Source organism: Rhamphochromis longiceps, linkage group LG4 (genome assembly GCF_057381845.1).
Source record: "Rhamphochromis longiceps isolate RC_006_pf linkage group LG4, R_longiceps_female_GT1.1, whole genome shotgun sequence".
In the NCBI taxonomy this organism is placed as follows: Eukaryota; Metazoa; Chordata; class Actinopteri; order Cichliformes; family Cichlidae; genus Rhamphochromis; species Rhamphochromis longiceps.
The window spans coordinates 9015822-9029503 of NC_140560.1; the positions used below are offsets into that span (position 1 = coordinate 9015822).

Here is a 13682-nt window from a genome sequence, read left to right on the forward strand (position 1 = left end):
TGCAATGACAATAAAGAGTTATCTTATCTTATCTTATCTTATCTGTCCTCTGTGCTCTGTTCGTATCCCCGAATTTGTGTTGTAAAACAGTCTGTGTGTTTCCTGTTTTACTTTGTAGGTCTGTGTCTCGTCTTGTGAATTAGGTTCGGCTGTGCTCCCCTCCTGTGTGTCATTCCCTCATTACCTTGTGTGTATTTATAGTGTGTGTCTGCTCCTACACCTGCTGATTTTGTCTCATGTGTGCCAGAGGCCCCCATGCCTGCTGGTTTTGCCTCATGTGTGCCAGAAGCCCACGTGCCTGCTGGTTCTGTGACTGTTTTCGCTGGGGGGTCCGAGGAGCCCGTCCAGCCATAACCATCATTGGCAGCTTCTGCTGGGGGGTCCGAGAAACTGCTCCAGCATCCTGCTTTTGCTGGGAGGTCCGAGGAGTTGCTTCAGCTTGCTGCTTGCTGCTTCCAAGAAGCCCGTCCAGCCATCACCGCCGTCTATCGCGCCGTCGTCTGCAGCGCCACCGCCTGCGGCTTCCATGCCATCGCCTGCAGCGCTGCCACCTACAACATCCACGCTGTCATCTGCAGCATTAGCATCATCCTCGTCTGCAGCATTGACATCATCCTCACCTGCAGCTTAAGCCTCACCTGCAGCTTCAGCATCAGCTTCAGCTTCGCAGCATCCTCATCCACGCCTGCAGCGTCAAGCATCCTCATCCATGCCTGGTCCAGCCCCAGCATCAGCCTCGCATGGTCCAGCTTCAGCTTCGGCCTCCTGAACTGTTAACGCGCTGCCACTGCCTTCTGCGTGGTCGGCCTTGACTTGTCCAGCGCCGACGGCGAAGCTTGTCCAGGGGTTGGCCACGTGGCAAGCGATGGTGCAGGTTCCACAATAGAAGCTCCTGAAAGCTGAAGGCTCTGCCTACCATTATACTTTTAAAGAACCACAAGTCACCACTATTAGGGTGAGATGGGACTAGGAGGTCTTTACAATAAGATGGAGCCTGATTATTGAAGTGTGTCAGGAGAAGCATTTTAAATGTATCTGTGAAGGTTCTCAGTCATCCAGGTCGTCGTAGTCTAAGGAGCTTGGAAATAAAAGAGTCTGGACTTCTTTAAGTTTTCTTGAAGACGTTTCACCTCTCATCCAAGAAGCTTCTTCAGTTCTAGGTGCAATTGGTTGAGAGTCCCAGATTTTAAGCCCTATGGGAGTGTCCGCAAGAGGGTCATGGACCCTGTATCGATCCTCTACCTAATCACACGAGCCAAGGTGTGAAAACGGTGTGGGACACAATCAGCCAAGGTTTCAGGTGAACCCATAGTGAAACCTAGCCCCACCCTATCATGTGATTTATATTATTTATTGAGGTCAAATGGCCCAGGATGTGAGTGCTATATGTTAAGGTGTCTGGGAAGGGATCTCAAAAGCTGGATTATAGACATCAGACTGTTGGTGTCGTAGCCACCTCCTCTTTCACTCCTCTTTCAAGCCATCTGTTTTCTCTATCCAAAATTTTAACATTGGCATCCTTGAAAGAGAGACCTTTAGACTCAGTTGTACATCTGCATCTGAAGGATAAATGATCTCTTTTTTAAAATCCAGATAACCCAGGGGGGAAAGCTGTTTGTGAGTCTGGAGGTGTGAGAACCTTATAAACCTAAGATACCGTCTGGAGGGCAACGGGTCAAACAGGTGGCAGGCAAGATGCAAGAGGCCACCTGTGATGGCCCTTGTTTTCCTGAGACAGGAGCAATTGACGGCCTCCAGGGTGGCGGAAGATTTTTTTCAGCAGTGTTACCCTATGTGCATGCTTCCTGTTCTCATCTGTGGGCCAGACACTCAGGCAATAGGAAACCATGCTCTCCAATGAGGTGCGGTAGACAGTCAACAGCAGCTTCTGGTCCAGGTTGTTCTTCCTGTGTTTACAATAAAACTTGTAAAAACCTTAACACTGCTCTGTATTGTGTCTGTGCTTGAATCCACTCATAAGTACTGGCCTTCAGGTGCCTTCACACCGCCGACTCCATACAATGACTAACATAATTTGCGGCTATGCAGCAGAAAGATTCAGTGTTGTCAAGAAAGTAGATACCAAGCCCACTTACACAAGAACCACTTACACCAGAGCCATCAAGATCCAGCTGAGGCAAGAGCTCCATACCTTCAAAAAACATATAAGGTGTAGTGAGAAGAAAGAAGAAACAAGCTGACCTTCAAGACATCCTAAGGAGGTAGAAGGTTGGGGACCCTTCGGAGAGCAGAGTAGCAAGGATCTTCATGTTGACCGTCACTTCTAGGACAGAAACATCAGATTGTCATCGGCAGGAAAAAGGGATTATAACCAGATGTACCATCTTAGTCATCCGATAAGAGCATTTATGGATGACCTGACTGTTACAACAAAATCAGTTCCAGGAGTTAACTGATGTTGTTGTAATATCCAGGAGGTAAGGACATCTTGCAAGGCCTTGAGAAACTTCACCTTTACCTGGGCAAGGATGAGCACTAAGCCCACCAAATCAAACTCTATGGTGCTAAAAAGGGGGAAAGTGGCTGACAAATTCCATCTTTCTTAGATAGGATTGGCATCCCCTCCATATCAGGGCAGCTAGTGAAAAGTTTTAAAAGTTGTATCACTGAACAGGCAGAGAGAGCTGTGGAGGTGGCCAAGTCATTCTTCAGGCAGAAGGATTTGGTGGGTACACTGGCATCCAGGAGAGCTTGCTTGTCCCCCCCCCCCCCCCCCCCCCCCCCCCCAAAGCCTCACATGGACAAGGCTAGAGAAAATGAGAGAGACCACATAATCCAAGAAGAGGACTGAGCAGATGTGAAGGAAGAGCAAATGTGTAGGACAGTGGGGCTCAGGCAGCAGGTGGCCTGGACAAAACGTAAGCTACAGTGGAAAATCACCTGAGGAACATCATGCAAGCGGATGTCCATTGTGTCTGATTCCTCATCCATGCCCTACCAAGCCCAGCCAATCTCTATTATGTGGGGCAACCATGAGACACCAATCTGTCAGCTATGCTCAAAAAGGGGATACTTAGAACATCTACAGAGTAGATGTCCAAAGGCTCTGCAGAAGGTTGCTACCACTGGCGTAACAACCAAATGCTGAAAGCAGTGGCAGAAAGCATTGGCAATGCAATCTTCTCTGGGAAATAACATCTTGCCACGAAGAGGAGAATTGCCTTTGTCAAAGCTGGAGAGAAGTCCTGCCAACAGCAAAGGACAAGGTCAGGTCTTCTCTACACAGCCTGGAAGCTACAACCCCATTTGGGGAAGCAATTGAAGTTCCCCCAGCACATTGCTAAAACATCCATATCCATGATCCATGGACGGTTGCTGCTGGGATGCAAGCTGGGGTCTGATCAACTTCAGCTGGGACTGGATTTGGAAGTGGATTTGAATGTGTAATCTCTTTTGTTTACTTTATTTTTTCTTCTTTTCGCACTGAGAGAATTGCAACTCAGTTTCGTTGTTTAATGCTTCATTGCTACAATGACAATTCACTAGCAGGGACCACTTCCTCGGTAACGATGGGCAATGAGGGATGAGGAAGTGTGTATAGTGCTGCGGTTTGGGGAAGGCCTTGAAGGGGACTGGCAACGGCTCTCGGGCCGGGCAGATCCCCATGTACTAACGAGAAATAAATGGAGGAAAGGAAGAGAGGAGAGGAGAAGAGGAGAAGAGCAGAAAGAAAAGGGGGGGGGGGGGGGGGGCAGGGGGAGCATGAAAATGAGAACAGCAGGTATTGGAGGGGGGGGGGGTTATAGCCTGAGGCCGGAGGGGGAGTGAAGGAGGAGTGGTCCCGCTCCTGAAATTCAGATGATATCTCCACTAAAGAGTCTGTCTCTGTTTTCTGATGTGCTGGTGTCATGCGTTGCTGTGTAGCAGGCAGGTTGAGACCCAATATGCAGAACTCAGAGACAGAACTAAACTCAAAACAACTTTACAAAAAAGTAGACGGGGCAAAATTACAAGAAACTCAGGATACTAATGGGGAAATGCGAAACACACAGGGAACACAGTGATGGGAGGTACTGTGCCGAGGCTTCAGAGCACATGTAAAGACATATAAAGAATAAAACAAGATGCATAAACACAGACAGGGACGAAGACAAAAGAACGTGACATAGACAAAAGATAAATAAACATGAAGACAAGACTGACTAAGCACGGAAGATCTAAGAGAAAGGCAGACTTGACAAAGGGAACACAGGAGGACAGAAAAAACAACCCTGAAGAAAATCTAAAAATGATAACTATAAATACCAAATATGAACAAAAACACAACCTAAGTAAAAATCCCCTCCATACAACTCAAAACTGAACACTTCAACAAACCAAGTCAAACAGAGAATATCACACACACACAGCTGGATAAGCAATTCCAATCCAGGAGGTCCTATCTCACAACTTACAGAACTCAAAGAATCTTTGCTAACATCTTGTTGTCAGATACTACAGTCTAGCATAGTCCATGACTCCCCATGTTTCTTTTGGCAGTAAAAGGGGGACCAACAGAATATAAGGCAAGTGGCCATAATGTTATGCCGTCTGTGTCGTTATATTCCTCTGTTATTGGTTGGCTTGTACAGGTTTCAGTAGCATTTAAAGTAGGAGAACTAGTAAAACTGTCTGTATTGTACTCTGTATTTTTAATCCCTATACAGATTGAATGTCATATGTGGCTGTGTGACAGGCAAGGCAGAACCCAAACACAGGACTCGAACACAAGGGAATTAGTTTTAAGGTGGCAGCTATGATGGCCAAATTAAGCTTTCTGAAACATTGAAGCTTGTATTCAAAAAGGTTTCATTACTCGAAGCTGTTCAACAGTCCTCTTTTGTGCCATCTTGTGGCCAAAAGTATGAAGAGCAGCTTGAATAAACAGCTTGAAATGAACTGCTTCCTACAGAGCTGAGTTGACAGTTTCTGTTTAATATCATGTGACTGAGGTGCTTTGAACATGTTTTTATGTATGTATGAATGTATGTATGTATTTATGGGGGGGCGGGGGGGAGTGAAAAAGAATGATTATTTGATTAATAAATACTTTTGATAAATAAACTTTTTCTTAAACGTGCTGTGTTATGGTCTCCTTTTGTTTGACTTCTTGACATTTGAAAGCAAAACATTCTTTATAATAATATACAACACGCTCTTATAATAGGTTGGGAGTATGCTTGTGCTGTAAGGTCCCCATTTCCACATGGTTATGTAATTAACCAATGCACAGCTACACTTGTATATAATATATTATAACTTATATCTATAATGTATTTTAGGTACTTTTTTACCTTGGGGTAGAATTTTTTAAAAACTAGTAAAATAAAAACAACACATAAGACTGTTCTATTTATTTTTCTTTAGGAATAGGCAGAATGTCCTCTCTTTCTCGCTGGCTCCATGTCTCTCAATATGTCACACACTTCGCTCTCTCACACAAAATCACAACAACACAGCACAAATCCTGCCAATGATTCCCTTCATTATAAACCATGGAAACAGGTATTGAAGCAGAGACGTACCAAATGAAGCTTCACACATCACTGATCATGTGACTCAGGTTAGCCGAACCAAGCCTCGACACTGCTTCAGAAGCAGTGTGTTGTTTTTGGTTTTCTGCACCGGAGCCTCCGCTTCAAACGGAACATCACTAAAAAACTCTAACGAGGGAGAAATTAGGAACTGGGAACTAGAAAACATGGAAAGTATAGGGTACAGGGAATCACACAGCAAACAGGGATGACGCAACAACAAGCAGGGGGAGACTAAAATACACACAGGATAATTAAACGATGAACTAACAGGACAGGGAAAGCAAAATTGAACACACAGTAGTACACAGACACTGTCAAAATAAAACAGGAATTAACGTCAGCTGATTCAGTCCCAACTGACCTATTTTAAAAAATGTGTCTCATTACCAAGAAACATCTCATGATGGGTAAAAACCAATGAGCTCTCTCCAGACCATTGAAACAGTGGCGTGTCTAGAAAATTTTTGTTGGGGGGGGCCAGGTAGGGGCACAGATTTGGAGAAGGGTGGCAGATGTAATTGGCAGATAATGTTTAAAAAAAATTCTACCAACCATTAACCATAATTCAATAACCCTGTAAACCTAATAACCGAATGCGCTTTTAACTCTTATTAGAATGAGATTTTAACCACTACGGTGCAAAGTTTTTAGATACTGTGTTGATAAAGTACAAGAGATACAATCAGTGCTTTGTCAGTGTTTACTCAGCATTCAAGAACAGCAATATTTGCATAGTATTTTTACTGACACATAGTGCACATATGTTTTGGGCAAAAACATTTTTTAATATTAAAATACGAACATTTGTAACAAACAATTGACAAATTAGCCAATGCCAATGCAAAACTTTATCTGCCTGTTAAAAAAAGAAGATAATCTTCTCACAAACTGGTGTTTGATTTTGAAACAGGAAAAAAGTGGGGAAACAACTGAAAAGACTAACATTTGAATGAAACCTGAAAGCAAGTAAATAATTTCTATGCTGCCTTATGGTAAACTTTGGTAATATTGATGTATGAAGAACAACACTGGCTGATGATGAAATACAGTCAGCTGGCATGGTGACACTGCCAGTATTAACCTGCAGGGCTGGACTGGGACAGAAAATCTGGCATTTTGACTACAGACCGGCCCACCAGGTATAATAATAATAATAATAATGGATACTTTATTGATCCCCATGGGGAAATTACTTGTTTTTCTCTGCATTTGACCCATTCACTCAGTGAAGCAGTGGGCAGCCCACTAAGCAGGCGCCCGGGGAGCAGTGTGTAGGGACGGTACCTTGCTCAGGGGTACCTCAGGGTAGCCGTTAAGTGGATTCAAACCGCCGACCTTCCGATCATGGGGCGACCACTTTACCTACTGAGCTATCCCTGCCCCATTAAAGCCATAAAGACTTTGAATGAAAACAAATGCTGTTGTGACAGTGATGTACACTGTCTTTTTGGTATATGTATGATTTCTATACATTTTACGTCAGATAAAAACTTTGGTTGTAAGATTTAGATAATTATTTAATAAAAGCTAGATATTTTAAATGAGAATAAGAAAGAAAAGTATTTCTTTGTGCCCCCTTTCCCTGTTAATGCCCTACCTGGCCCCCTGGCAAAAACTTCCTAGACCCGCCCCTGCACAGTTACCAGCTGTCAGCTGCTTAGAAAAGGATCCTGGTGTTATTTGTCTCTCAGAAACAGTTCATAACTTCCCTTCAACTCATTCATGTCACCTAAAAGGTAAACTTGTTTCTCCATCATCTGTTCAGCTCTGATGATTCAGTAAGGACATCTCCTGGTTTCATCTTCATGTTTCCCTCTCACCACATATCCAAACTGACATCATGACCAGCAGCTTTACAGCTGTGGCTCCAGCAAACATCAGCTGATACTAGAAATTAATATTAAATAAATTCTGACAACAGCTGATCAAGCTTAAACGTGCTGCTGTTGTTTAGCGCGACATCTGCAGGTTTCCTCTTTCTGGCGCAAAGTGAGTGATAAACAAACAAGAGAGAAAAGCCGATCAGCTGATCATTGATCAGTTTTATGATTGAAGTAGAAACAGGAGAGGGAGGGGAGAGAGAATGAGAGAAGAAGAGGCAGCTGTGCAGCGTAACGACAGAATAACTCCAGCTTTGTGTCTTTTTCCATTCTAGCTAAAGTCCGGGACTTCTCAGTCTTCTCAGCTCAATACGAAACGTGTAATATTTTCTCTGAATGAGGGACCATCCCATTTTTTTAAGGAGCCGTTGGCAACTCTACTAACCTTATGAATAAAATAAAGTTCACTATCAGTAACATCACCCACCTAAAAACTCCATCAAGCTGGCTAGAACGCAGTACGAGTTATTGCAACTGACAGTAAAAAGTCAGCACAACGAAAATAAACTGCACCTAAACTTAGTTTATATCTGACCCAGATAGACTGCAGGTCATAACTTCTTACCTGAAGTTCAGTTCACCTGACACTCGGACTGGTGGCCTCCTCGGGGCTCTCCACCTGCCTCCCCTTCCCTCATCCACCTGCTGGCCTCTGTGGAAGCCCCGCCATAGACACCACCAAACAACTGAGTTATTTTTACACATCTGCCAGCATCTGGCCAGCCCACCACCTGTCATTGTTCATGCCATTACAAAAAAAAAAAAAAAAAATAAGCCACCGGGCATATGCCCGGTATGCCCGATGGCCAGTCCAGCTATGTTAACCTGCAACCAAATCTGCAGCTCCATACAGCAATGCTACGACTTAGATTATATCTTATAACTCATAACTCTTATGTTAGCTGCCCTCAGTAGCATACTGTCTGAAATATACGACGGCTGCAATAATTCTTTAAGTGTTATTTTCTCCTTGGGATTCTAATTTCACCGAAGTTTACTAAACTCAACAAACTTAATATTACTTACCGGGACATTTATTCTGTCTTCATTTTCTTTCACCGAAAAATTGTTTCCTGCAGTGCTGTCTTTCGTGCTTGGCTCTCCTACCTTTGCTAACGTGATGCACATAGCGCAGAAGCCGATGCTGCATTCACTTACACTCGGATATCTGAGCTTCACCGTGAAAACATAATCGTGCATTTGTTTGAATTTTATTGTTTTACCTTTGGGGTGGCACCTGGGGTGGCCAGTCTGGTTGGGGGGGGGGTGGCCTGTGCCCCCCCAGGCCACCCCGCTGGACACGCCATTGCATTGAAACCTTATTGTTGCAAAACATCTTGATGGGATTTGTCACAGAAGAATTCCTAAACTACTGAATGTGCCAGTGAGCACTGTTGGAGCCATAATCTAGAATTGGTAAGAACATCATTTTACCATAAGCAGGCCACGACCAGGTGATCCCCGCAAGATTTCAGGAAGGCAGTGAAAAGAATTATCAGAAGAGTTTTCCAAGAGCCAAGGACCAGTTGTGGAGAGCTACAGAAAGACCTGAAATCAGCAGGTAGAATTGGTTGAAAGAAAGCAATAAATAATGCGCTCAACCATGTATGGACACTCACCACACCGCGTTTACAGTTTGCTGACCAACATTTAGACAAGCCTGTGAAATACTGCCAGGATATAGCCTGATTAATTAAGACCAAAACTAAAGCATTTGGATGCCATAATACACACTATGTTTGGAGGTAAAAACAGACTGCATGTCGCCCCAAAAACACCATATCAACAGTGAAATTTGGAGGTAGGAACAGCATGGTATGTGGCTGTTTTTTGGCATTCAGCATTGGGGGGGGGGGGGGGGTGTCATATAATTGAAGGAAAGATGAATGGAAAGATGTTCTGAGACATTTTTGATAAAAAAAAATCCACTGCCACCTACCAGGATGATGAAGGTGAAACGAGGGACGTGTCAGCAAAACAACAATCCCAAACACACAGCCAAGGAAACGCTCATTTGCTTATAGAGAAAGAAATCTTTGCAAGCTCCTTTGAATAGAGAAAGAAAGTAAACCTCCTAGACTAGCCCAGCCAATGACCTGACCTGAATCCTGAAAACTTTTCCCTGTGTCATTTCTGCATCATTAGTACACATAATTTAATTATGTACTTCTATGGTTTGATTTATTTGCATGTGTGGGTTTGATGGGTTGAGACATTTGATGAGAATTTCATGTCAGTAGCACTTTTAGAAATATATTTTCTTAAAAAATTGGTGACGTGTTCAATACTTATTTTACCCTCTGTATGCACTCACCAGACAATGTATTAGGTTACCTGTTGAACTGCTTATTGCAAATTTTAGCAATAACCTGTGCATTTTGTGTCAGCAACTCAGTGCAATTAGGCATGTAGATGTGATCACAATGATTAAAGTCCAGCCTTAGTATCAGAACAGGGGGGAAAAAAGGTGATTTAAGTGAAATTGCATGTGGCATGGTCATTGGTGCCAAACGGGCTAGTCTGGCATCAGTGAGTATTTCAGAAACTGTTGATCTACTGGGATTTTCTCACATAACCATCTCTAGGTTATGTAAGCACTGCTCATATAACTAGGTCTCTATTTTAGACCATTCTCTTTTTTAAAGCATGACCATCCAAGTGTGCACAGAAAAGGCACATTTAAGTCATGCTTTGCTATGCATCATTATGCACAAAATTCAAGAACTGATCATGCAAGTGTCACAACAAAACTGTTTGATTATTAGCTATAATGTGATTGATGATTTTAGTCCAGCAATTTTATACATTCAGTAATAGATGAACACTCAATGCTGGCCGTCAGTGAGAGCACATTTAATCTTTTTCCGAAATTTTATATTAATTTAAGCTTCAATGTATTCTATTCGGTAAGCTATTACAGTGCTCATATGCAGTGGATCATTAGTTTTGGGGAAGAACAGTATTATACTATTTTGGCTGTAGCGCAGGTGATCTACTAATAAGAAGGTTAGTGGTCCATCCTCACTGCTCCAGTCTGCATGCCTAAGTATCCTCACACACTGAACACCAAGTTTCTCTCTGATGTATTCACTGGAGAATGAATGCATGTAAATGTTAGATAGAAAGCACTTACTAACACCTGTAGAATATGTGTGAATGGATGAATGAGTCGTGTTGTATAAATAATGTAGAAAAGTGCTATATAATAACCAGTCCATTTATATGATCAGTTTGTCTGAGTTATAAATAGGCCATCTCAGCTCATTTCAAAAGCGATTTCAAAAGTAGGGTCATGTCTGTACTAACCTTATTGTGTGAATAGCACGATTTGTGATTTGCACATTTTCGAAAGCCCCCCCCCCCCCACACACACACACACACACACACACGCACACTTAAGAGGAAATTAGCTAAGGTATTGACAAAGTGTCCAAAACCCGACAGTACTTGAAGGCAACACGTCTAATGCGATTGATAAAGCCTCGCATCTCCATTGCTCCTTTAGTCATAACTGCAAATAGTCACACACGCAAAAACACACAGTCTCACTGTGTCAAGTGTATGTCATTATATTTCTCTATCCATGCTTATATTGCAGGGGGATATTGCAATCTATACAATCTATTGTCGAGCCGGGTAAAAAAGAAAATAATCTTTCTGTGATGTAACAATAAATTAATGTGTGTTTTTAAAAAAATCGCTACAACGGTGTTGCTGATGCTTTTCCCCGAGAGCATCCTCCGTTGCGCCACTAAAGCATGTCATCCTGACCCGTTTCGAAATGCAGACATGTTTTAGCCGGTAACATAACAGGACAGCAGATACAGTAGATTGCGGCAACACGCACAATATCGGAAATTAGAGAGAAGACGCATGCGGCACTAAAGCTACTTTTACTCACGGCTCTGAAGAAACGCCATGAACATGATGGTATCGTTGATCCTGAGGAGGGTCGACATGACTGGAGTCTGACATCAGCAGTGTGTGTAGCGGGGTTGAGTGTACTTCCCCCTCCCCCTTTTAACAACATGGGGAGGGTAAGCGAAAAGATGAATACTGAGGAAAACCAGCTCGCAAAACTTTTTTACTAAACTGTCTAAAGGGGAGTTATTCATAAAGAAACACTTTTGAACAAGGTAGGCTTTCTCACATTCTATGACCAGCCTCACGAAAACCCTGTATTGGGTATGGGGAATGAGAAGGATGGATGGATGGATTGCATATACAGGGGTTAACAAAATCATTTTGGACATGCAACAATCTGTGAGATCTGATCTTCGTCTACACACAACACAATATCCGTTTATCCACCTTCTTCCTCCTACACAACTTAGCAAGCCTGTCCCAGATGGCAGAGGACGAGAGGCAGGGTACACCCCGGACAGATCGCCAGTCTGTTGCAGGGCAAACACAGAGAGACAGACAACCATTCACTCACACCTATGGTGTGGCCACTTTAGAATCACCATTTATCTAACCCCACTAACTGCACATATGGTGACTTTGGGAGGAAGCCGAGTACCCAGAAAGACCCCACATAGACACGAGGAGCGCATGCAAATCCATCCTTTCCCTGACGCTGGAATTGAATTCAGGACCTGGAGGCAACAGTGCTAACCATCCCATTGTATTCAGACAAAAACAATCTACCCTTCCCCCTTTCATTCCTCCCCTGATGACATTTAATTTTCAATTTTATTTATAAAACGCCAAATCGAAACAACAGTCATCTCAAGGTGCCTAATATTGTAAGGTAAAGACCCTTCAATAATAAGGATACAACCCTAACAGTCAAAGGAGCCCTTTGAGCAAGCATTTGACAACAGTGGGAAGGAAAACTTTTAACAGGAAGAAATCTCCGCCATCACCATTTTCAGGGAGGGACAGCTATCTGCTGCTACCAGGTGGAGGTGATGGGAGGAAGAAGACACACTGTGAAAGAGAGCCAGAGATTAATAAATAACTAAAGATTAAATTCAGAGAGGTGTATAAACACATAGTGAAAAAAGATGAGTAAAGAAGAAATATTAAGTGCATCAAAGGGAAGCCACAACCTAGGCCAATTGCAGTGTAATTAAGGGAGGATTCAGGGTCACCTGATCCAGTTCTTACTATATATGCTTTATCAAAAAGCAACGTTTTAAGCCTAATCTTAAAACTAGAGAGGGCCCCTGCACTGAAAAAAAGAACAGGTTGGATTTACTTAATTCAATAGTGGACATTGGTTGCACACAATTGCTTTGCTTTGGCGGAAACTTAAACAACTTATTCATATTCAATAACCTGTGCATTTTGTGTTGATGAAACGTGATTGAAAAATGTTTAGATGAAGTAAGTTGAGCTCTTGGAATATTTTAATCCTTCACAATTTTGTCATTTTATTCCAACACTATTCATTAACTTTTACCCCAATACTACTTGGTCACTTAAATACTACATGTTGTCTTCATATTACATAATGTTCAACAAAGTCCAGAGTCTAGTTAACATTTGAACCCAGGACCATAATAAATAGCATACACATGGTGTGTGTGTAGTTGGCTGCCTGTCATAACTCCAGTGATTTACCTGCAGTTTGAAATCTCATGTGATCTTGTGAATTTCATGTCCAGAAACTAACCACTCTTACTAGAATATTTCATGTCATCTCAACAAGAACAAATTAAGTTAGTGAATTTCATACAGATACATGATTTAATTATTGTATCTGGGACTTTCTGTCATGACGAATTGGGTTAAAGGACTCAGGTGCGAGACTCCTTGCAGAGTGACAGTGGATTTATTCACAGTGAAAAGGTGAGTCAACAGTTCGAGTCAGTAATCCAAAAAGGGCAGTGCAGTGATACGGTGGCTTCTCCCCGTGGTGACAGTGCAGTGACAATCCAAAACAACTCCTTGTGCCCGCTCCTCCGATCCCTGAATCCTGGAGGCAAATGAGAAAAACACACGCACAGTAACGAAAACGTTCTCTCTCCTTCACAAACTGGGTATGCTAGTCGCGACTACGCTGCCCGTTTTAGTTCAACATTCCAGCGTTGGTTGTGACTCGACCGCACCGTTAAATAGGTCTGCTTCAGATTAGTTGTAGCCGGCGAAGTGATTACGCACAGGTGCGACCATTCCAGCTCAGGACACTCCCCCCGGGTCAGCTGCCGTTCCGTGCCACGGCTTCCGGAAGTACATGTTCCAGCAGAAAAAACACACATGCACAGGATGGAGAGGAAAACACGACAAAGTACACAAACACCACCAAAAATTGGCAAGG

At 43.0% G+C, this 13682-nt stretch overlaps 1 protein-coding gene across 1 annotated transcript in view; it reads right to left on the reverse strand.

Moving 5' to 3' along the window:
- The window catches only part of LOC146670976 (TANK-binding kinase 1-binding protein 1-like), a 35438-nt gene extending 24021 nt beyond the window's left edge, over positions 1-11417 (reverse strand). The window contains exon 1 of the mRNA XM_085405099.1: positions 11319-11417. The gene's annotated coding sequence lies outside the window, so the exon portion shown is untranslated. The remainder of the gene's footprint in view (positions 1-11318) is intronic.
- Between the last annotated feature and the right edge of the window lie 2265 nt (positions 11418-13682).